Source organism: Ascaphus truei, chromosome 9, assembly GCF_040206685.1.
Source record: "Ascaphus truei isolate aAscTru1 chromosome 9, aAscTru1.hap1, whole genome shotgun sequence".
NCBI lineage: Eukaryota > Metazoa > Chordata > Amphibia > Anura > Ascaphidae > Ascaphus > Ascaphus truei.
Genome location: NC_134491.1, coordinates 16125631 through 16150646, shown reverse-complemented (window position 1 = coordinate 16150646; position 25016 = coordinate 16125631). Strand labels below are relative to the sequence as shown.

The 25016-nt window shown below is 41.9% G+C and overlaps 1 protein-coding gene across 1 annotated transcript in view; it reads right to left on the bottom strand.

Annotated features, from left to right (window-relative positions):
* Nucleotides 1-1759, bottom strand: part of TMEM121 (transmembrane protein 121) — a 206616-nt gene extending 204857 nt beyond the window's left edge. Inside the window, exon 1 of the mRNA XM_075613490.1 lies at nucleotides 1132-1759. The gene's annotated coding sequence lies outside the window, so the exon portion shown is untranslated. The remainder of the gene's footprint in view (nucleotides 1-1131) is intronic.
* Nucleotides 1760-25016: the final 23257 nt, after the last annotated feature.

Genomic DNA, 25016 nt, shown 5'->3' with positions numbered 1-25016 from the left:
TCAAGCCCACCCCAACAGGTTAGGTTTTTAGGATATCCTTGCTTCAGCCCAGTTGACTCAACCATAGTCACTGATTGAGCCACCTGTGCTGAAGCTGGGATATCCTGGCAACCTGACCTGTTTGAGGGGTGTTTGAGGACACCCCTGCCATATGCTATCCTTTATTTTCCTAAACCTAATCAATTTAGTAAATTAAGCAAGAATGTGTTTCTCACAGGAGATACAATGAAAAGCCATTCTGGTTCCTAACAAATAAAATTATTTGGTACCAGTGGAATATAACATCAGGATCACACACAAATGTACAGTATATTCTATATTTTGCTCATATAACAAAAACTCCCAACCACTATCTATAGTATTTTACATCCACAATAGAAAAAGGAGCATTTGCAGAGATAAATCCCAACATTTTATGTAGAGTTTCCCAAACCTATATTTTTTCCCCAGCAGCTCTAATTCATCTCACCATACACTAATGATGATTTCCATTGACTGGGAGATATGTTTGGGAGGGGGAAATGTTCCCTTTTTTTTTTTATAAAACCTTGAATTAATTAGCAATTGAATGGAAACATTGATTGGTTGAATTCATGCTCTATCCTTTGGGTCTCTGATGGTTGTCCATGGCAGAAAGGGAAAACTGAAAATTGCCTGCTTCTGCTTTTAGCTGTTCCTGCTCATCTGGGTTACAGTCTCTTATCTTTGATCCTTCATACTGCACTGGTTTTTGACAATTAAAGAAGGTAATTCATTTCTGGTGGAGGTTGTGCCCAGATTTTGTCTGAATAATGGTTCAATCAACTTGTGTGGTTCTGAAAAACAGGCAAGGTGGGATCTATTCTTTATAATACAGTGTGCAACCATGTACTCAAAGGGTTAATAGCTAGATATGCACAGTTGTCTGGAAATATGTTTTCTAACTGCTGTAATATGTTGACATTTAGGGATTTGAAAAGTTACAATATTTATGCTGAATGCCCACTAAAATCTAGTATTCGGTGCAACAACAACAACAAAAAAGCCTGTTTGGTTATTAGAAAACCTGCAAAACAGAGAGATGGCAAGAAATACAAAATCAATTCTCAGTCCATGGGAGATGTTTGAAGGTGAAATGTAAAAACCTCTTACCTTTCATCAGCTGCACAAGTATCCAAATTCAAAGGTTCAGTTCCAGTTGTGCTCCATTTCTCTCTCTTTTTTTTAAATCCCATACAACTTGCGGTGATAGATGATCCACAGGGCCGTTCATCTCACCCCCACCAGGATTCAAGAATTCAGCAGGGTTTTCTTTTTTGAGAAATTCTGATTTTTTTTCCCCCCAAGATCCAAACCAAGTATAACGGTGAAAAGAAATGGAATACAGAACCCCCAAAAATCTATCCAGCTGGTGCACATCAGAGATTAAGTAGCATTGAGTATATAGAGGCTGTAATGCTGTTCCTATACTGCCCTGTTTGTGAGTGCCCTGCCTGGACGTCCAACTTCACTCCCAAGGAAACCTGCATCATTTATTGGCAATTTGCTTATGTATAAGGACTGTAGAGCATTTCTCCCCTTCCGTTAGCTCGTCTAGGAGGCTGCTGCCAGCTTATGTAGCCTGCCTTTTCCTAGCCTGCACTCATCAGATGAAGCCAAAGGCACCACACTGCATTCAAGCAGTGATTTGTAGGATAAATGCCAATAACCGTGGAGATGCTGCTCTGTGTGTGTATACGGGGGAGGGGAAGAAGAAGCAGGAAAAGGCAGAAACGCTTCCCTGCTCCTTCTCCTGAGGCTTGTGACAAAGTCGGAAAAACGTAGTTAAAGTGTTCACACCATCATTATTTATTATTTTTTGCTGGGGGGGAGGGGAGATTATTCACCGTCAATTGTTACAGTCAAAAAGGATGCACCACGAGCCAATCTATCTTGGGACCAGACACCCCACTTAGCAGGAGGTTTAGTGGCTTTGCCTTTTATTGGGGGTTATATACTAAAGCAGGGGTGGGCAACTCCAGCCCTCAAGGGCCAGCAACAGGTCAGCTTTTAAGGACATCCCTGCTTCAGCACAGGTGGCTCAATCAGTGTGTCAGTCTTTGACTGCACCACCTGTGCTGAAGCAGAGATATCTTTAAAACCTGATCTGTTGGTGGCCCTTGAGGACTGGAGTGACCCACCGCTGTACTAGAGTCTAATTACTAGCTTCAAAATTGGGACAAACCCATGCGCCAGACTTAATAAAGAAAAAACTCCATGGGGGGGGGGTGGGGTGACCGTGTGTATCAAAGTCTCTCCGCGGTAAAGTTGTAGCAAACCCATACAACATACAGAATCTCACCGGCTTTATTAAAGGAAAACATCTAACTAAAATCATTGTTTTGTTTGTTTCTTTGATAAATCTGGTGCTGTTTTTTGCTCCCCTTTTTGCGGCAGTGAGCGGGAGATACCAAGTGCCCCGATGCGGGACATTGGGTCTTATCTTGCGGTAGCTGCCATTGACTCGAATGCCAGTTACCCCGCACAATGTCCCTCACCATGGCTTCATGAATCCCGGCCATAACCTCCCAATTATCTGCCGTGGTTTTCCTTTTGGTTGATAAATATGGTGCTATTTTGTGCACCGCCTGGGGACTTGTAAATAGATCTGAGTCTCACATTTTCAAAGGTCGAACAAATGCAGCACCAAGCCAACCCAAGGCAATTTCTTTTCCATTTGGAACAAGTCTGTCCCTTTCTGCTCCAGTTTTTCCAGAGAGTTGTAGTATCGAGTCTTCCAGCTGCAAAACTGGTTAAAATAGAGACAGAAAAAGGAATACAGGATCCCTCTATAAATGCACTCTATACTTCTAAATGAGGCGGGAAGTGAATTTAGTATAAAATAATTTTAATGACTACAAATATAAAAAGATATATTGATTGGTGAAATGGTCCATGGCCAATCAAAAAGCAACACAGACGATTATAAAATACAAACTAATAATAAAAACGTAATCTATTTCACACAGACGGATGCAAGAGCTGTTTTCCCTTCCCCCCCCCCCCCTTTTTCCTACCCACGCTAGAAACTGGTTAAAATAACAGAAATAGATTAAAATGATTTCTTTCAGGGGACCATCTTCTTCATGGATGAAATTATAGTGTGCAGACATTTTCCACACCTCACAAGTCTCTTCTTCATCTCGCCAGGACCAGTAAGATATCACACCTGTGAATCACAACAGAAAAATCCTAATTGAATATACTGTCGCCTCATTTGTGGGTCTCGTGAATCCTGTGTTGTTTTCTGCCAGTTTTGACACTGGGTTATTTATTTGATGAATATGACACTGGAGGGGGGTTGGACCTGTTTTTTCGGCCCAGTGACCAAGATACACGACTCTCAATGAAACTGGAGATCACAAGGCGTTACAGAGCGCAGTAATCTGCTCCACTGTATATGGCTTCTCTGAGAAACATTAAGGTTTGGTGCTTGTGAAGGGTTAGACCAATCCATCATTTCCACTCCTGTCTCCCCAGATTACCTGCCCTCAGCACATTTACCGTGAATTTGAATAAACTGAATAAATGATCACAAAGTTATTGTGAAAAAGAGGAAGTGGGATGCCCGCGGTACAACATTGTTTGAGGTAATTAATTACCCTGTGCTCCCCGCCGAATTATACATGTTAATTATGAAAAGTGACTTTGAATATAATTGTTTGGCATACTGTGTACATGTGCTACAGTCAAACGTTTAAATCTGATATATATGCAGAACTGTCAAAAACGTAAACCTTCAACTGACATGTTTGTGAAAATTAGGAAGATGGGAAAGACCCAATTTAGAAGAAGTTTAAAAAGATAATTTGGCACCAATAGGGGAATAATTCTCTCGTTATAAGAATTGAATAAGGCCGCATCCATAGTGGAACACGCTAGCTTCAGCGCTTTCTCCTCCTCCCGGCGTCGCGCTTCAAATACAAACTTGTTTGTATTGCGAAGCGCCACTCTCGTTGTAGCGCATGTGCACGCGCTAGCGTGCGCACACTATGCACATATGTATTGACGTCCTAGTGTTTGTTTCGGCGCGAGCTACGTAGCATGTGCCGTAGCCTGCACTATGGACAAAGCCCAAGTGATACAGTCAGCTGTTATACACTTGGCAGTATAAATGGATATAGCTTAGTTTAGGGCAACTAGTATACGAATATATAATCATCGGAAGGGTGAAACTGTGATAGTGTCAATCGGGGCACTATCACATGGACGCTTCAGTTGATGATCAGAGTTTCATGAATAATCCCCATAGACATGCATCATACTGTACTAAGTAAGATCTTGTGTTGTATGTATGTATGTCTTTATTTATATAGCGCCATTATACAGTTGCGCGTCACAGCTGTGATACACGTGGCATAATAATATAAATAACAAATTATACAAATAACACATAATGGGAAGAAGTACTTCAGACATAAAAGTAACATTAGGAAAAGGAGTCCCTGCCCCAAAGAGCTTACAATCTAATTGGTAAGTAGGAAGAAAGTACAGAGACAGTCTCCAAGGGCCAAGATCGATGTATGAGGTGTAAAGTACCAGCCACGGAGCTACCCCTATGCTTCGTTAAGGAGGTGTGTTTTAAGGTGGGTCTTAAAGGTGGATATAGAGGGTGCTAGTCAGGTATTGAGGGGAAGGACATTCCAGAGGTGTGGGGCAATCAGTGAGAAAGGTATTCTATGGTATGTTCATGTGCTGTGATATGCACTGTTTACAAGTGGCTTAAAAAGTACTGGTACTGTGCCAATTTTAAGTTACACTGAGGAAACATTAGAAAAACGTATATACAATATTTATGCTTCAAAGGCAGGAAAATTGAGACTTCCTGAAATCAACTCAACTGTACTGCAAATAGAAAATGTATGTATTATTCTATATATAAAAAGAATTATTCTATATATATAAAAAGTAGTGGTTTTGGGGTTGTAAATTAAAAAGATGGGGTACTCCTTACCCCCTAGTACTATCATATTTAGACATTTACAATAGGCCAATAACAATGAAAATATAAAGAAACAACACTAAAAGAGGCTGATGATCCCCAAAAGTGCATCAAGTCCAGTGGGAACATGTTATACCTCAAAGTTCGCATGAGCAGCTCTTAAGCCCTCAATAGACCCATATATATGGTGCACATGCGTAGGGACGTTGCAGCTGTGGGCAGGAGATTCTCCCTGCCCTCTCCAGTCAGCTTCCTAATTAGAGACAAGCGAATGTGTCATAATGCGAGCCGCAAATTCTCTGTTGGTTCTTTAACCGTCTCCCCTTGCCAGCTGTTCATACTTCTATGGCGGTTTCATTCTAAATCGTTAGTTAGAATTTCACTTTTTATTTATCATATGTATTTTTACTGTGTTTTGTATGTTGTACTGTTTAGGGTTCAGTTAGCATTAGAGGTCACTTTCCACGATCACTGTATCTTAGCTGTATAGCATTTATTGCTGAGGTGGGGTTGGATCCCCTCAGTATCTGTGTATTTTTAATAAATTACCATTAATTAATCCCTGGTGCGCATTTGTGCATTTTTTTTTTTTACCTGGTTCTTTAACAAAATTCGATTTGCAGACAGATATTCGTGGGCAGTTTGGACAGTTAAAAAATGGTGTGAATGCTCCTTAGTACACCATTATTTTCCCGTTGCGCGCATGTTATAACATCTGCCCATGCAAATGTTGGAACATTCAATTCGCCCAGAAGTTCCAGTCTCTGGAATATGGGTTTTGCTGGTGAGGTGAGGGTGAGGGAGAGAAAGGAGAGTGAGACGGGAGAAGGGAGGGGTAAGGAGAAGGGAGGGGGAGAGTTAGAGGGAGACAGGAGAAGGGGAAGGGAGGGGGAGAGGTGGAGGGGGAGAGACCCATATTTCAGGGTCGGAACCCTGGCAACCCTACCACTGAGTCATCTCTCACTGTTCTTTTGACCCTTAGGGCCTAACTGCATGGCATGCTCTGTATTGTGAATGGTGGTACGGGAGCTCTTAGGATGAAGTAGGTTATTTTTATCTGTAGATGCAGCAACTTGATTGTGGGGTCTATTAACCCTTATGGGCGTCCATATTACATATCTGTTGTGAGATACCTCACTATTTTGTACTTCTGGGCCTCCCATAATGCCAGACCACCCCTTGTGATTGTCCACATTGGGTCGACACACAAATAGTACGATGACGTTACAAGATGGCATCTATCGTGAAGTGTGGAAAGGTTTGGTGCCAAACAAACGGAGAGAAGGGGAGAGACCAAGGGGGCTATGCACTAAGCTCCGTTAAGTCACTTTTAGAGCGCAAAGTGCTCTTAGAACGTGCTTTTGCGCTCAACCCGATGCACTAAGCAATGCAAACAGGCACTTTGCGCTCTAAAAATTACTTTTTTCCGGAATTTTTTCAAAGTCCAACTTTGCTCGTTTGTAACCCTGTTTGCATTAAATTCTGCCCTTAAGCGGGATGCACTATGCAAAGCAACCTTAGCGTACGCGAAAGTTGCGTTGATCAGAACACGTCAGGTCAGAGTAGAGGCAAAGAAATCTGGACTTAGAAAAAATTATTGCTTTTCATCTTTGCATGCGCAAAACCCATACAACAGGCCGGCGGGTGTCCCCGGCTGACCCCACGGGGGTCCGGGGGTCCCCAGCTCACCAAGCGGGGGTCCCCGCGGGAGTGCGGGGGTCCCAGCGGGAGTCCGGGGGTCCCCGCGGCTGTCCCGGGGTACCCGCGGGCCTGCGGTACCAATGTTACACATCCAAAAATAATAAACACTATCTATAACTAAATACACCCCCCTAACACATACTATACAGTAATGGGCAAAATTACTATTATCCACATATGGATAATAATGCATTTGCCCATTTAAAATACATATACCTTTCAATAAATACAGTAAAAACATATTCCACTTACCTTTTACAGGCTGCCACGATGAAGGCCGTCTTCATCCTCATCTTCATCCTGCCCATGCCCCCTCTGATGCTGCAAGACATACACAAGAATAAAAACATCCAATGTAATGTCCCCTAACCCCTTAATCACCATAGCAGTTATTAACCGCTACAGGCATTAAGGGGTTAACCCACCCTCACCCACCACTCGGGAGGCCTACATACCCTCCAGCTCTAACCCCCCACCCCGTGAGGCCTAACCACCCTCAACCACTACCCACAAGGGAGGCCTACCCACATACCCTTGGGGCCAATACCCCCTTACCCCCACCCCCAGTACCCACAATAAAAACAACACACAGCCCCACAATAAACATCATTCTATTTATTAAATACATAACCCACCCCCTGTGCCCCCCTTAATTACATGATTTATCCTTTTACATACAGGGTTCATACCCCAGCCCCACGCGAGTCCCCGGTGGGCCTGACGGGTCACCTGACAGACCTACAGGTTACCAGCAACTTGTTTCATACAGGTTCTGGAGACCTGTTGGTGGATCCCGCCAGGCGCCATGGCCCCCAGGGGGTCTCCACGGGTCACCGTGGGCCACAATTTGGTCCCCACTGTAGGCCCACGGATGTCTGGGAGCCCCGGGTCAAACCCACAGGTGTCTGAGGGGCCTCGGGTGGATCCCACGGGGGTCTGACCTATACGTTCAATACATACATCCCCCCACCCCCACACATACAGTATAATAATGTGCCAAATAACTATTATCCAGATATGGATAATAGATTATTTGAACATTATTAAACACATAAAACATGCATAAATCAAAACATGAATTTTTAATCTTAAAATCACCACATTGCATGTTAAAATAAATCCAGCAGCCATTGTAAATATAAACCAAGAAACCAGCAGCTACACAAATGTATATGAAGTGTCACACAATTGCATTGAGTGTGTACATGATGCAATTAATCTGTGCATCATGTAACACTATGCAAAATATATGTAACAATAAAATACAATATGAACAATGTCTCCTAACCAGCAATGCCATCATGAAAATCAAATGTAAACTAAGCAACATCAATACAATTAGCATCAATCAATTAATCAATTTCCTCAAACAATTACAATACAATACAAATCAATTATACAATTTCCTATTCAATTCTTAAAGCCAAACCATTGCCAAAACAATTCTAATTTAAAGTAACCACCATCATTCTAATCTAAGTACCATAAAGAAGCCATTACAATTAACCTGTAACTAAATACAAATTACGTTATTCACAACAATGACAAAATAAAGCTGATAAATACATTAGCCATACATGAAAAGAACATAAACATTAGCAAAACAATCAATTATTATCCCTGTATGTCTATCCATATAGATAGATATACATAAAATACAGGGGCAATAATACAGCATAGAAAACAATGCATTTACATACAAAAATCATTGTATATTGATGTAGACACTGACGCTCAATATAAGTGTTTAGACTCACAGAAATACTGTAGACATAAAGTTAGATGGGAACTTTCATGAATCCATATCCTCATGTATGTAATAACAATTTAAGGGGGGGGGCAAAAAATAAAGGACCAAGCGGTCAGTCAGCCAGACTGCCGCAGATATGATCCAACCGCACACCCCCCTTAATAACCATAACTCCCCATATAGGATCCAAGGTAAAAGTATAAGGGCTCTTGCCTATTACCTGACCACGGGGGTAATTTGAAGTCCAAAGATCATCTGTGGGTAAGTTCCACTTGCGTGCAATCCTGGTAGGGTATGTAACAAAATCGATGAGAGCAAAGGAGCAGTGCTCCTTTGCTCTCATCGATTTTGTTACATACAAAAATCACACAGAATACACCCATTCAGTGTCCGTGAATGTATGTATATACATAGGTACATAGCTACATTCACGGGCATTAAATGGGACTGAAAAAATAAAAGAAATGAATGAAAAATCAAATAAACCCGTAAAAGTAAAAATAATAAACTTTTCTTTTGTTTACTCACCATTAGATGCCCACTCACCGAAATCCAGGCGACCCGGCAGCACAGGAACCAATCCACAGGTAACCATAAAATAAAAAACCATTACAATCCATAACGGTGTCTTTTTCTTCTATTTGTAATCCTTCCCGTCTGTCTTGGGGTCTTCTTTTCTTCTTTGGGGTCTTCTCCGGCTTCTTCCGAGACCACCTGAGATATCCTCGGGTATATGAAGAGTACCAGGCTGCGTGGTCCACGGGTGACACCTGCGGGGAAGAACCTGTGGCCCCACTCCTGACGAAGTACTTGGTACGAAACGCGTAGAGGTCACGACAGGTCATCCTGCGCGTGTATGCTGGTAAGCTGAGACGGAGCCTGCAGGAGATAGCAGCGGTTTTATCCATCTCCGCTGTGCCGAGATCCGGATCCTGTGCAGCCACCGCGAGTCTGCTGACTGTCTCAGTGTGAGTGTCCATTTCCCCTTGCCAGTGCCCAACCCTATGGCGGTTTTTATACAAATCTGTTGATAGGTTGTTTTCATGTTTGTTTTTTTTTCTTTCATGTTTTTTATATAAATTTTACTGTATTTGTATACTGTGCAGCTTAGGGTTTAGTCACCATTAGGTGTCTCCTTGGTAGTACTTAGCCGTTCAGCTGCACAGCTGTTCTGAGGTGGGGTTGGATCCCCTCAGTTTTTGTGTATTTTTAATAAATTACCTTCCACTAATCCCTGGTGCGCATTTGTGCATTTTTTATTAAAATGTTACATGCAGCTTTTTTTTCTATCAGCTAGCGTACGGAAAGGTTCAGAACGCTAGCAGGGGGACAAAAAGCAACTCGTACGCTGTGGCTGTTTTGAGCTATTTTGAGCAGGTACGTTAAAAAATGGCCTCAAGGCCTTAGTGCATCGCGTCCCCGGCTTCACTTTTTAACGAACCTGCTTTTTTGCCAAATCAGAACGCAAAGCCATTGAGCTTAGTGCATAGCCCCCTAACATTGCATTGTTGATGAAGGGTCACCCAAAACATTCTGTTGATGGACGACCAACCAACTACTGTTTACTGATGGAATCATTGCAACAACAGGGCTTCTTACCCCTACTTCATTTTGAAACGTTCACATTTTTGTTTGCTATTTTTGAGCTGTGGACTATGCAATTATCTAATAAAGTGTTATTTTATATGCAATTTTCAGGTGTGTGTAATTATAGTGGTTGCTGTATTGTATACAGGTTCGGATGGGCCTGTTTTTGTCCTATCACCCTGTTATTTCCCTTTTTGATTGCGTGTTTTTGTTGTCGATATTTTTGGGTGTGCTACACGGTCTTGTTATAACATTAAATAAATACATTAATTGGGTGGCCTTTTTTGTACCTATTTAGAATATTTCTTTCGTGTTTCGTTTTGTACTTTTCTGGCCTGGGATACTGTTTAATGGTAGTGTATAAAATGTATAAGAAATATATATAATTAATTTAAAAATGAGTTATGGTTATTGGCTGTCAAGACATCCAGATGGTTTTAGGTTATTAAGGTAATGGGGGATTATTTAGGATTTATAGCACCAATCTTCTTACAGTATATTTGTTTGTTTCATCCTCCACAAGTACTGGGTCAGAGACAAACACGTTGTAAAAATGTAAAGTATTTATAAGGGTAAATGGTCCTACAGCGCAGTGAATCTTTCAGTTTGCCCTCTCATCACTATCTACGGGGTGACCTTTTAGGCCTTTTCTTTCATCAATTAACCCCTCTGGTGATAGTCTTTCATCATACAAATGCTCATTTAGCAATAACCAATAGTGAAGGGATTAAAGGGAATCTCATACATACAAATTAGCTCCATCAGCAACAGTAAGTCCAGGGGGCTATTTACACAGCTATGTTAAATGTAATGTGTGTGGTGCTCTGTGTCCATTTAATGCTATAACTAGAGACTCTTTGTGAATAAACTCCATATTAGTTGCCCAGATGTAACCGCTGTCACTGCCATTAGTACACTTTGATCCTAGGAGGTGTAATGAAGACGGACAGTTATTGCTTGGTTCATGTTTCTTGCAATTACTGATGTCCACCACTAGTAGAGTTTTCCTGTACAGTATACATCTCTGATGTAAGAGGCAGCAGGATATAGAATGTAACAAGACCGTTGTTAAAAAAGCTCAACCAGTCCGGGCTCCTTATTCAAATATTGAAAGTGTCTACACGAAAGGAACTGGCCCCTTAACCCTTTAAGTGCCACGCCCCTCCCCCCCCCCAGCATTCGCGACCTTGCGACCGCTTCATTACTGATGATGGAACGTAAGGGAAGGAGTTCTCACTTCTCATCAGTGTAGGTGTCCCCTAGCAAACAAACAATATTTACTATGTGGGACCCCCCTGCGTGCCAGACCCCATGACATAATGGCTACATCTTAGAGTGCTCACATGGTTAAACATGTAACTGCTATTAGTACACTTTGGCCCTAGGAGGGACCGACCCCTTAAACATGTCTCTGACAGACTTCCTGGTTACGGTTATCCAAGATGGCCGCTTGCACCTAGAACTCCATCTGGGCCTTTGCAGAATCTCACTGAATATGAGTACATTTGTGGCTTATGTTTTTCGGCTCATGCCATTACCTGGTCATTGTAAAACTGCAAAATCAGTGTGATATAATAGATCAACGGGGTATATTATACTCCAGCAGTGTGCATATCACGTCTGTATTTTTTGCAAAAACAGTGGCAACATATACTACTAGTGCTTGATACATGCCAGAAACGAATCATTATCTGCAGCACTCAAAATTGTCTGCTGCAGACCCTGGGTACATCTGTTTATTATTATGTTGGCTTATGACATTACCTGTTTATCATTACACAGTACAATCTATGTGATGTTCTGAATAGAGGATTTAATTCCCGGTAGTGTGTATATCACGGCGGTGTCTTTTGCAATAGCAATGGAAACAGATACTGTTAGTGGTTAAAACACATAGCCAGCAATTAAGATTTTTTTGGGCTCTCAAGCACTCCACTGCTAAATGTGTATGACTATACGGGCAGACATCTGTATCACATAACATTCTGAGTATATACAATGTTCCAACTACCTATATAAAGACATATTGCTGGATCTCTCTTTACATACAAAGCCAATTAAAGGCTAGCTACACCCTTGCTAAAAGGGATCCAAGACAGCACCTGTTGTAACATAGTTTGTGAATGTATCACTTATACAGGAGTAGCTGTCTCTGATACAAACCTAAGCCGTCTCAGCAGTTTTTATACTACATACCTATAGGTCTGGATGATTGGATATTGCAAAATATAGCTTGATTTCCAATATTTATTTGGTATCAATATCCACTATAGCCACGTTTATATGGGGATTTTTAATACTGCATCTGTGTTTTTAAAGTCAATTAAGACGTAATAAAATTTTATTATTTTTGACTTCTACGGTGATTCTGACAGCACTAATTGTTGGACAACCCTTTATGTCCATAATTAAATACTATATAGGTTTAGAGTGCTATATAGAGGGTTACCTTTCTGATCAAATCTTTTTTGATCAACACTGTTAATACCTTTGCAGAATCTGCAACCATCCCAGCACGAATTGGTTTAAAAAGCTAAAAGAAACATAGCAGTGGCTAGCCCAGACCGGGGGCTTTACAACGAGGGGTGTATTGTCACTGTGAACCCTCGCCCGGGAGGTCCCAGAGAGATATAATATAAAGAGGCTGAGGCCTGACATCCCATGAGGCCTAACTCCATGAGGAAGGCAGAGGCGCCCTTACTGCATTAACACATCCCTGACACAGTCAGAGGGTCCATCTCCCCTACCTGCTGCTGGGAGGTGAGTGATTGTGGGGAACAGCGCTGGTCGCGTCCACGCGGGAGCTCCGGTATCCGTGCGGCGCTGGGAGGCGTGCCGGCAGCGCAGCCTGGGAACAGGGGGCCTGAGAGGAGACATCGTGGGAGCGTCACTGGCCGCGTGCAGCTGCTGGGAGGTGAGCGAGAGGCCTGGTCCCATCACAAGGCCCTGAGAGACCTGCTGCATGTAAAGGGAGCTGCATGTACACCACAGAGCACTGCAGGCCAAAGGAGGAGTCCCACATAAAGGGCCGTACACAACTATAACATTACTACTATAGTACAAAGACTTCCTCACACAAACAAGGCAGGCACAGCTGCATTTTCACTCTTTTCTGACTGGGCAGCTGAACTGTGGCTTAATGGACAGAGAAATTAAGATGTAAGGTGAGGGCACATGTCTCACCCGCTCCCTTTTGCCAGCAAAGCACGAATGTAAATTCTCATCTACTCAGAATGTAACAGCTAAAAAAATCACTGTACACATCGTTTGGATTTTTAACCCCTAAAAGGCTGCTAGATTACTCTGCACTGTCATATGGAAAGGTTTCTTTCTGCGCTTGCCACCAATATGTCGCAAAAGGCTCAAAGAGTGGCGAAAGAGAGAAAAAAAGACATTCCAAAATCCACTGACCCCAACTGTACCTCTGAACTGGAACCACACCAGCTGGACAAACCAAAGTCTGCAGAGACATATGAATCATCACACAGACCATTGATTCTAATATGAGACAGAACAGAGCTGATTTGAGGAGGCTGTTTGCAGAGCTCAGGGTAGAGATGGCCACTAATGCGGTCCAGCAGTTTGCGGAGTACAGGGAACAGACGGTCACTAATACTAACAGGCTGTTCGTAGAGGTCAAGGGTGAGATAACCAGATCAACCAGAGGTTTACAGAGTTTAAAGGAGAGATTGCCACAATAACTAAGCAAATCAATGACCACACATCTAGAATCAATAATGTTGAAATAAGAGTCTCAGACATAGAGGACCATACTAACTCTCATATGCTGCTCATGGACGAGTTAAAGAGACAAAACTCCAAATTGATCATCAAGATAGTTGACCTTGGAGAACAGGTCAAGGAGAAACAACATAAGAATTGTAGGCATCTCTGAGGAGGTCAAAACAATAGATCTCCTGCATTCGCCTCAGAGGATCTCCCCAGACTTTTAAAGATGGACGACCAACACATCCCACTGAAAATCGAGAGAGCACACGGGTTGGGCCCAGAAAGAGATAACCGCTCCAATACTACAAGACCCAGACCGGTACTGATTAGGATGCTGGACTTTCAGGATAAGGTGGCCATGCTGAGAGCCTATAGAAAAACCTGTGAACTCTTGTTTAAGGGAAACAAAATATTCCTCTTCCAGGACTTTTCAGTAGATCTCAGTAAGAGAAGGGAGTTCACCCCTATTTGTTCCGCTCTTTTCAAAAGGGGAATCAAGTTTGCCCTAATATACCCGGCGATCCTCAACATTTTCCAAGATGATGGGGTTCAATCCTTTGATTCACCAGAGGAGACGGAGCATTTGATTCATGAAACGCAAAACACGGCTATGGAACCGAATTATTGAAGCACGCATTGATACCCCTGGGTTCCTGTGGGCTCTGTATGCTTCCCTTTTGCTGGTGGGCAGTGGTCACACTGCCTAATGTTCTTGAATATAACACTGTTATGTAGCCTTCTTTGCCTACTTACAGTTAAAACATTATGTGACTTCCTTGATGAGGGAACATCCATCCCTATTAGAACACAATGCCTTGGAGTCCGGTCTTGAGATCTCCAGTCAAACGGGTTTTACATCTAAACGTATCTATACCGCCCTTATAGAGACCCGTACTATGGGTCTCTGGAGTCTTTTATTGGTTAAGTGGCAGGTGGACTTACCTGATCTGATAGATCAAGAGGTCCTGGTCAGAGGCTTTGGGAGTGTCCATTCCATTACTTAAATTTGAGGGAACTGCAGATTAAGATATTGAACCGGGCATTCCTCACCCCAGCACAACTAAACAAATTTCAGCACATTTCTCCAATTGGGTGTACAAAGTGCGGCAGTACCAGCGAAAATATCTCACATTGCCTGTGGTACTGCAGAAAAATAAAGAAATGCTGGAATAAAACCTTAAGGTTTCTAAACAAACTGCTAAAAACAAAGCTTCCCCATGACTTTAAACCAATGTTATTTGGATATATGGAAGGCTGGAATACTTTGACTGTAAGTTTGCCGCAGCTGGCGGAATGATTCTCCTTTTGGCACGCAAGCTGATTCTGGTCAACTGGCTAGAACCATATGCTCCAACAGTTGGACAATTAAAATCTTATATGTTCGCAGTTATGATGACGGAAATTTTTGACTCATTTGGAGACAATATGAAAAGAACAGATAAATTCCTGAGTAAGTGGGAACCCTTTTTGGACACACTGCCTCCCGACACATTTAAAGAGGTTATGGTCCCCTTTAGATATTCAGACTATCTGTAAGGGTGAAACGCGTAGAGGGGGAGATTGCGGTGTCAGCCCTTGTGTGTTTTTGCTACAATAAAGTTTATTGAAGAACATCCGGGAGCCTCTTTGACTCAGGCATGCGCAGTAGCGCCGAAACCACCCCTGTATCCTGACATTCCAGACGGCGGTACGCGTTAGCAACCGAGGTGAGCGGGTCCCAGACCGGAGATGCAGGTGAGGTAAGATTAAACATCCCCCTGCACCGGTCAACTCTGTGGCCACGCGGAGCTCCCTCATACACTGCCCCAGTGTCTGAGACAATCAAGGTGACTTGCCCACATACACGGAAGCGCAGGACAGACCTCTTGGTGATTGGGTGTCCACTGCACTGCAACACAGGTTTTGGGATAGACTAAAAGAACTATAGGGTGGTGGGTGTGGAGGAGTTTTCGGCGAGATATGAGGACCTGCAGAGTGCTTTCTTCTCTCTATCCCCTTTTCTCCCCACCCCCCCCCCCCCCTCCACTCCCCTTCATCATTATTTTTATCATTTAAAGTTCAACAGTTGGTAAGAAAAAAGAAATTGCTGTGAGCTTATGGTTGCCTGAATCTTCACTATGTTTTTCTCATTGTATTGTATGTTGTAACTGTGCTCGCAGATAATAAAGAAATGTTTAAAAAAAAACATGTCACTGCCATTATTACACTTTGCCCTTAGGAGGGCTGATCCCTTAAACATGTGACTGCCATTAGTTCACTTTGCCCCTAGGAGGGACTGACCCCTTAAACATGTCACTGCTATTAGTACACTTTCCCCTAGGAGGGCTGACCCCTTAAACATGTCACTGCCATTAGTTCACTTTGCCCTTAGGAGGGACTGCCCCCTTAAACATGTAACTGCCATTAGTACACTTTGCCCCTAGGAGGGACTGACCCCTTAAACATGTCACTGCTATTAGTACACTTTCCCCTAGGAGGGACCGACCCCTTAAACATGTCACTGTCATTAGTTCACTTTGCCCTTAGGAGGGACTGACCCCTTAAACATGTCGCGGCCATTAGTACACTTTCCCCTAGGAGGGACTGACCCCTTAAACATGTCGCGGCCATTAGTACACTTTGGACATATGAGAGACTGCCTCTTTAATTTATATCATATATAATCATATATTAATATGCAATGTACAGTAAATTAAAATGTAAAATGTCCAATTACACATTCCCCAGTACTGTACTGCGGTCTCACATTCTAAGATTACTGTTACAAAGCTAATTTATTTACTAATAAATAATCAATTTTATATCAAACATCAACTACTCCCCAGCTTTTTTTTTATACAGATTACTTGTTTCCTTTCGCTGTGGTAATCTTTTGTTTTTACATGCTTAAAAGCATTGAACACTGGGAGATCAATTTTTAAAATGTAGCAACTATTTGCATCGTTGATGCCAGCGTGATTCCAGAAGTAATTGGGCTTTTTCATGGTGTTAGAGGGTTGGTTGGTGTTAAATTGAATTACCAAGCACAGGACAAACACAAAATAAAATGTCTGCTATGGGATATGAATCATTTGGACAATACCTAGATATCTACTGTCAAGTTCACAAATTACAAGTGTAGCCACAGAACTGATAACCGCTTCATTTTCACTATCACAGAAGTGCAGTTTAAAATAGGCTTCCTGTTTGCTGTGTGAAGCAGACAAGCATGGTTAATTGTATATCCAGTATGCATCTTCTATCTCCCTGCTCTTCCTGCTCTGCGGGGAACTAATAAACTACAAACAACAAAGGCTGTGTTGATGCATATATATTTTTTTTTTACCGGAGACACTCAAGTGTGTCTTAAAGGTTACCCCACTCACCCTTGCAACATATATAGTGTATAAGTTACACTGTACTATATATCAATATTATTATATTATATCACTTTAGCACACAGTCATTTGACATTGACAAGCAAACAGCAGCTGTGTCACTTTTTGCTATGTCTTTACTAGTCCTTCTAACTAACAAAAAGACAGGAAAAGAGCAGCAATACTGAATAGACACTGCCAAGAGAAACATTTTCAATGTGCATCAATGTATCAATGCATCAATTTTGTTCCAAAATGGACCATCTTTAAATGATGTTGCTTCAACACATATTCTGATTTCATTCTCCCATCTTACTTTTGGTCGACGTCTTGGTCTTTAGATAAACCCTTGAAATCCAGTGGAGTACCATCTTTGTCCAACGATGGTAATTTCTTCTTGCGAGATGTCCGGCCCACCGCCATTTTAATTTCTTCACCCTTGCAATGATATATCATGCAACAATATCTTTTGTTTGGTGTCAAATCCATTTGTTTTTTTTTCTGGTCTCTTCAGGTAATACCCAGCATGCATCTCTCCCTACTTCTTTGAGTTGTTTGAAGCTCCTGAATTATCTTCGCATTTAGGGTCCAATTTTCACATCCATACGCAAGCTCGGGCAGAATACACTTTCCTTTAGAGGCACTGTGGAAAGTTCTCTTGAAAAAAATGTTTTCTTTCTTCCAAAAATGCTCCATCCCATCTTCATTCTCCTATTGATTTCATTCGAAATGTTCCCATCCATTGATATTTGCCGGCCAAGGCAGACATACGGTAGATTCCAACTTCGAGTTCTAATACATTTACTTCGATCCTTGCAGAGTTCCACATCTGTTGAACATCGCTTTGGTCTTGCTGAGATTCATATGGAGGCCATTCTTCTTTGCTTGTGCACGTTCTCTGGAAAAAATAATGATGTTATCTGCAAATTGTAGGCGGCTGAAGTATTCACACGTGGGTCTGAGTGTGTACAGTATATGTTTTCATAAATCCATATCTTACATGCTGTATTACTAGTTTAGCAATTTTTTTTTTAACTTTAACACCAAATCCAAACAAATCAAGTTTCAGCAAAACCTATAATATATAAAGAAATATTTATATACTGTATATATTGCATAGATGCATGTAATTGTTCCATGCAAATACTATATCCATCTTCATTTCAAAGCAGCAACTATCTTATTTAGTTCTTAAAGGTTCACTTCCCCATAAGGCTTATCGTCCCTATAATATACCGCAGGGGGCTCAACTCCAGTGCTCAAGACCCCCCAATTGGTCAGGTTTTCAGGATATCCCAGCTTCAGCACAGATGGCTGAATCAGAGGCTCAGTCAAAGACTGAGCCTCTGATTGAGTCACCTGTGCTGAAGCAGGGACTGATTGTGCCATCTGGGCTGAAGCTGGGATATTCTATAAACCTGACCTGTTGTGGGGGCTTGAGGACTGGAGTTGAGCCCCCTGGTATACCGCACAATGTTCTTTCCCCCTCTCTAACTTTTTTCTTTCTCACTGATTTAAAAACTGTACATTGTACTCCTACAACATATGCCCAAGACCTAAATAAAAATGGCTGCTAAGCCCCTCTCACATGGGGCCCCCATTTATATCTCTACCAAAGCGGCAACACTGGACGTTTCTGACCGAAAATCCCCATAAGCTTTGGCCCCTCTGGCAGATATGGAATTTATATATAGTGATGTCCCCGGAACCTTCCAGTATGGGAGGAGCTCAGGAAGGGACAGCTGCTATATTAGACTGCATGGAAAACAGCACACAGGCAGTGGCGGATTTCCCATTAAGCCCGGGCGTCGGGCGGCAAAATTTGGGGGTGGCAAAAATTTCCGCCCACATACCTTTGCCGCGCTCTCGGGCCTAACGGCCCTATTGGGAAGACACTTACATGTGTCGGCCGCCTCCTTGCTGCTGCCCTCCATCTCCTTTGGAATCCCAGTGTCAAATGACGCCGCGCATGTCCCAACGTGACGTCACACGGCGTCTTATTGCAATGGCAGTCAAATGACGCCCCGACGGTGCATTGCCATGGTAACGCAATGCCGTGCAAAGTCACGTTGATGACGTCTGCAGCGCAATTTGACGCTGGGATGCCATAGTAGATAGGAGGCGGATGACACAGCTAAGTGCCCAGGGGCGGCGGGTTTTCAAATCAGCCGCTGCATACAGGATATTAATTAAGTGTACATACAGTATATATTTAATGGGCTAAAGCTGCAGCTTAGAACGCTGCTTTTAAGGTGGATGATCCTGGTTCGAATCCCAGCATCAGCTCCTGGTGACTTGTCACCATATCTCTCTGTGGCATCACAACTAGATTGTAAGTTCTATGGGCGAGGGACTCGCGTCTGAAATAATTCTATACATTTTAATGTTGTCATCACAATATTTGGTACCCCAGGGCAAACTTAAAAATGAGATGTAACTCTCAATGTGTTTTTTCCTGGTGAATTATTTTATAAATAAATGAATGTGCAGAGCGGCGTATACTGTCACAGTCAGCTTTATATAAGAACAAATATATATTATTATATAGGTGTAGGTTTGTAAATAAGAAAGTAGTTGGACTGTGTACACCACAGCATTACCACACTGGCTATATACAACACAGCAACAAAATACATTTACAGTACCTTACATGGCAAGGTAGTAATGTTATTTAAAAAAAATACACATTGATTTTTTTCCCCTCCTGCAATAAAGTGCAGAGCTTTCTCGTTGCTCTTATAATGTATATGCTTAAGCGTACCATGCCGTGCGCTTCCCACACACCAGCTACCACCGTGCCCATTCTTCTGCATTATATATTCCAAGGAATTACATTCTGTATGTTTTCACGCTACCTACCGAGCGTGACTAATACCCGACTTTTCAGGGTTTTGCAATATCAAATCTTGCCAGTTACCATTTAAGAAGTTAGGAAAGAAAAGGATCCTGGCTGCAAGATGCACTTTTCTTAGCCAAAACCAAGCTCTATTCTGACATACTAACACGCTTGTTAGAGACGAGGTTATTTTCTGGTTGAAACAGATTAATCAACTCTCTAAAGTTTGGTGCTGACTGTTGGCCTGGGAGATTTTTAACTCTTGGTACATACAGTATAGGAAAGCTTATAATTATTTTTTTTATTTTTTTAAACTACAATGTACAGAGACCTGTCTATGTATAGATACTGGTACAAAAGAGAAAACTGTTCCTCTACACACAAGGAATGCAGTAGGCAATGTTCAGAGAAGCCATTTACACAATGTATAGGAATCTAAAAGTAATATGCCCACTGAATTCTCATTTGCATTCCCCTAGCTTCAGTAGTAGCATTACTTTTTTATTTACACAAACTTCCAATTCCCTTTTCTTTAAGAAAGACTCCCCCTTTCCTTTTACAGTATAATTGTTGCCTCGCTGTCTCTCAAATACAACCCAAAGGAACCCAGTACCACTCATTGTAATCATCCACTGTACCTGCGGGATGTATCAAAGTTAGCATCAAGGGGGCATTCTTTACAGTATCTTAAAAAATATATGAATAGCTAAACAAATTGCGGACAGGAAAGATTGATTTACTTCAATGATCATTACACAAACAATCTGCCTTTGGGACGCTTTTACAAAATATTCTGTTCAAATAATTTTGAGCATAGGACTAAGAGTAAGAGTTCGAAGGATAAGTTCCTTGAGAATGAGCTATTTTTTTTAGAACCGATGGAAATAGCTCAAAAAAGCAGAACATTTCAGACCCTATGGAATCATCTGACCTTTTATTCTCTTACAGCAGAGCTTCAATAAAACATAAGGATTTATGTGTAACAGGGTAGCAGTGAAGAATCTTTTCGAAAGTAACCGTGCTGCAGTGATTGATGTGTCGTGTTATCATTGGTTCTGCTATTAGCAGAGCTATTCTTTCATCTTATATACCTGCTTTGTTTTTTAACCAAACATATAGAACAGGTACAAAATACCTAATTTATGAGCCTGGCATATAGGACCTAATATATTGTATAAAACAGGTATTTAAGTCCCAATATATCAAACAGGTACTGTATATAGGATCCGATATTTTAAACAGGTGTATAGGAGTCGGACATAGGGGCTTATTATTCAATATGCACTGAAGTGGCAGATTGAAGCCCCACATTATTCTCTCTCCCCCACTATGTAACCCACTCCCCCCTCCAGGTCACCCAAACCTTCCCCATGTTATTCAGTCCTCCCCCATGTCACTCCTCCAATGTCACTCTCTTCCCCCCATGTCAATCTCTCCTCTCATCAGTCTCTCTCCCCTCCATGTTACCCCCTTCCATGTCATGTCACCCATCCCGCTACCCATGTTATTCACCCCATGTCACCCACTATGTCACTCTCTCTCCCCCCCCCCCATGTCACTCTCTCCCACCCCCATGTCACTCTCTCCCCTCATACATCTCCCACTCTTCTCCCATGTATTTTACTGTTGGAGTAGTGTACCTGTACGACCCTTTAGAGGACTCAAGGCCAGACCATGCAGTCCTTGAAGTAAATGACGTTGCCCACCATTGCTCATATTAACGAAGCTGTGCAATTTCATAATACACCTTCCGGCCCCACCTGACAACCCACTCAAGTAAAAGAATCTTCTAGAATAGCATTGTTAAGTTTGCATCCATCATGATTCACCTACAACCAGCTCCAAACCCCAATTGCAACTGTACTGAATGAAATAAACTTTGAAGCATATTGTCTCACGGATGGTTATTCAGCTCCACTTTCACCTGTAGCCTCAATCCATATTGGGTGGGCGTAATGAAGTTACATTTGCTTCATGCACTCAAGCATCTGTTCATTTTGCCTTTGCCGTCCTTATCTCTTTAGCATCACTAATATTCCATGACATCCCTAACGTGTTCTCGCTGGGCCTTTTGCTTGTTATAGTTTCTGACCCAGGTAGCAGCAGAAAATGACGCTGGATTTTAAAGGCAAACTCATCCTATTCAACTTCCAGACACAGTTCTCTTACTGATTGTTAACCTCTTCGCTGCTAGTTAGGCCAGCAAAAGCACTGCACAAAAGGGTGGAATAATCCTCATTTTGATTTTTACAGTGATTTTGCCAATTCCCCATTGCAAACATATCACTAAAGGTGCGGCATGTGAGTGCTCCTTGCAATTTTGTTTGCAAAAGTTTTCTGGATTTTTTTTTTTTTACTTCTCACTTCGGCCAAAAGTCACCAAGGACGCAATATTTTCGCCGGTGTCTGTAACAATTGGCCATTTTCTGCAGTTAGCTAAATTTACTTAGGTTTACGGAGGGCCCACAATTTTCTGGCTAATTTATCTGCACACCGGACACCTGACGGTCCCTAAACCAGACATTCATTACCAAGCAACTCAACACCAGAACTCTACGCAACAAAACTACAGTACTCAAGGAGAACTCAGGACAAGCGATTAACCACTTGAACTCCCAAATTGTCCTACCAAGACACAACCCTCATGTCCCTAAAATGCTCCCTCCAAACCTCAACTGACACAACGATACAAGCCTAGCCACGGTTATCTCACTGGCATTCTCCACTATAGAATTGCTGTAGGCTCCTTTGGTCATGGCTTAGGACCAGACAACTTCACAAACCCCCTGTAGTTTCTGACAGTTGATTAGCCTGCTACAGAACAACACAGAGCAGTGATTCTTTTGGGGAAACATTATTGTGTCAAGGAACAATCTCGTTATGAAGTGTCCTATAATGATCAGACAAGTTCACAACTGTGCTATTCCATAGTAAGATAAAAAGACTCATTAAGACACCATTCAACCCTAGAAGACACATTTCCGCTCCAGAAGACGCCGTACAGCTCAATTACTTGAACCGGCTGCAAGACGTCCAATGTCTTCACAGAAGTTCATGAACCAGACAAACATTTGCCGATCTTTGTAGTGAAACACATTTGAAGATCTGTGCACAGCTATACAGCTCACATTGCCGTTCATACGCTGCCACATACACAAAATAGTCTATGTCCAGAGAAAAAAGTGGAGAGTGACCGCCAATATTCCAACGCTAAACAATCTTATAGAAGCAAATGCACAATCACTGTCCAGGTGCAACAAGGAAAGAGGTCTCAATGTAGGTATAAGTTGATAACAATAAAGTTATAATGAAGTTATAAAGTGAGGGGTGGCTTTGTGGTATAAGTGCACCAGTCGGGGGTTAATTAGCAAATATGGACTAGAAGTACATGGTAATCTGACCGCAGCCACACCACCTGTAGGCTCAATAAATGTCCCAAAAATGCTACCCTTAACCGACTAGTAACCCTGTCACCCCTACAGCAAAGCTGTATAATAGAACGAACTCCCGTAAAACCTGTATGGCAAGCGGGTTCACAGCTGCTGGAGACCAGGAAGGCAGGGCGCTCCTGCGCAATGTACTGACGATACCGCTACTGCTCTGCTGCCTGGTGTACACACCAACCCCTCAGCTCGCCGATGTAGATGACGTGGGAGCTGCGTCACAGGAACAACCAGCTGTGCTTGACTGGGGACCCGATAGCAGTGCACTCCGGCACGTCGTTCGTCCTGGGGCCGCGTCCAGAGAGCAAATGGCCGTGCTCTGACTGGGGAACCAGCATGCAGTGCGCCCCGGCATGTACAGTAGATCACCTGGATACCGTCTCTGCTCGATGGAAATGGTCAACACCTGCTAATAGTATGAGTCCTCCGTGTGCTCCATTCCACAAGAGTAAATGAAGTAGAAAAAATGAATGGTCACTACTTCCTTGTACCGACACAAGCTTGATGGGTTAAAAAATAAAATTTATCCACTTTATCTGTCTCACATTGCACCTTTTTACAAGAATCAATGTTTTTTTTACTCACTCACAATTATTTTTTATTTGACTCACGTTTTTATTTACAGAAATTGGGCACTGCTATGGGCACGAGTTTTGCACCTTCATATGCTAATTTGTTTATGGGTTTTTGGGAGTCACATTTTATTTATCACATTAATAATTCTTTTCGTCATAATATCGTCTTTTTTAAGAGATATATTGACGATTTGATATTAATTTGGAACGGTGATGAGCACTCTTTATTTTCTTTTGTTCAATATTTAAACACCAATGATTATAATATTAAATTCACATTTGAGCACAATATTAATCACATTCATTATTTAGATTTGACCCTGTACATTGACAGTGAGATGACTATTCAGTCCGATATTTTTTGAAAAGAGAATTCCAGGAATATGCTTCTCAATGCACGGACTTGTCACCCCCGTTCATTGATTAGAAATATTCCTGGATCTCAATTTATGAGATTGAAGAGACTTTGCTCTAATAATGATATTTTCCTGTCAAGATCAAAGGAAATGTTTGACAGATTTCTAGCCAGGGGCTATTCTACAAAAGACATACAAGCAGCCTTTGTTAGAGCTGACTCTATGGATAGAGATATTCTAATTCGAAAGACTGGATCTAGGTCTAAAAAATCAAAAATGTCATCTTATACTACTACACAAAGTCCATTTTTTATAACCACTTATAGTTCACAATCATCATTAATTTCTAAAATTATATCTAAACATTGGCACACACTTTTGTTGGATGAGGATATCGGTACCTCATTGCTAAGTGGACCTACATTCACTTTTCGCAAGGCTAAAACCTTTGCCTCCCACCTTTCACCAAGTCTTTTTGACTCTAGCTTAAGTCTTCCTAGTATTACAACTATACCAAAGGGTTTTTATAGTTGTGCTAATTGCTCTATGTGTCAATATGCATTACCTGCAAAATTTATAACCTATGCGAATGGTATCAAAAAGTTTTATATTAAGAATTTTCTTAATTGTAACACAAGTTTTGTTGTGTACGTTCTTTTTTGTGCATGTGGCCACAGATATGTTGGCCGCACTATTAGACCTCTTAGGCTTCGTATAGCTGAA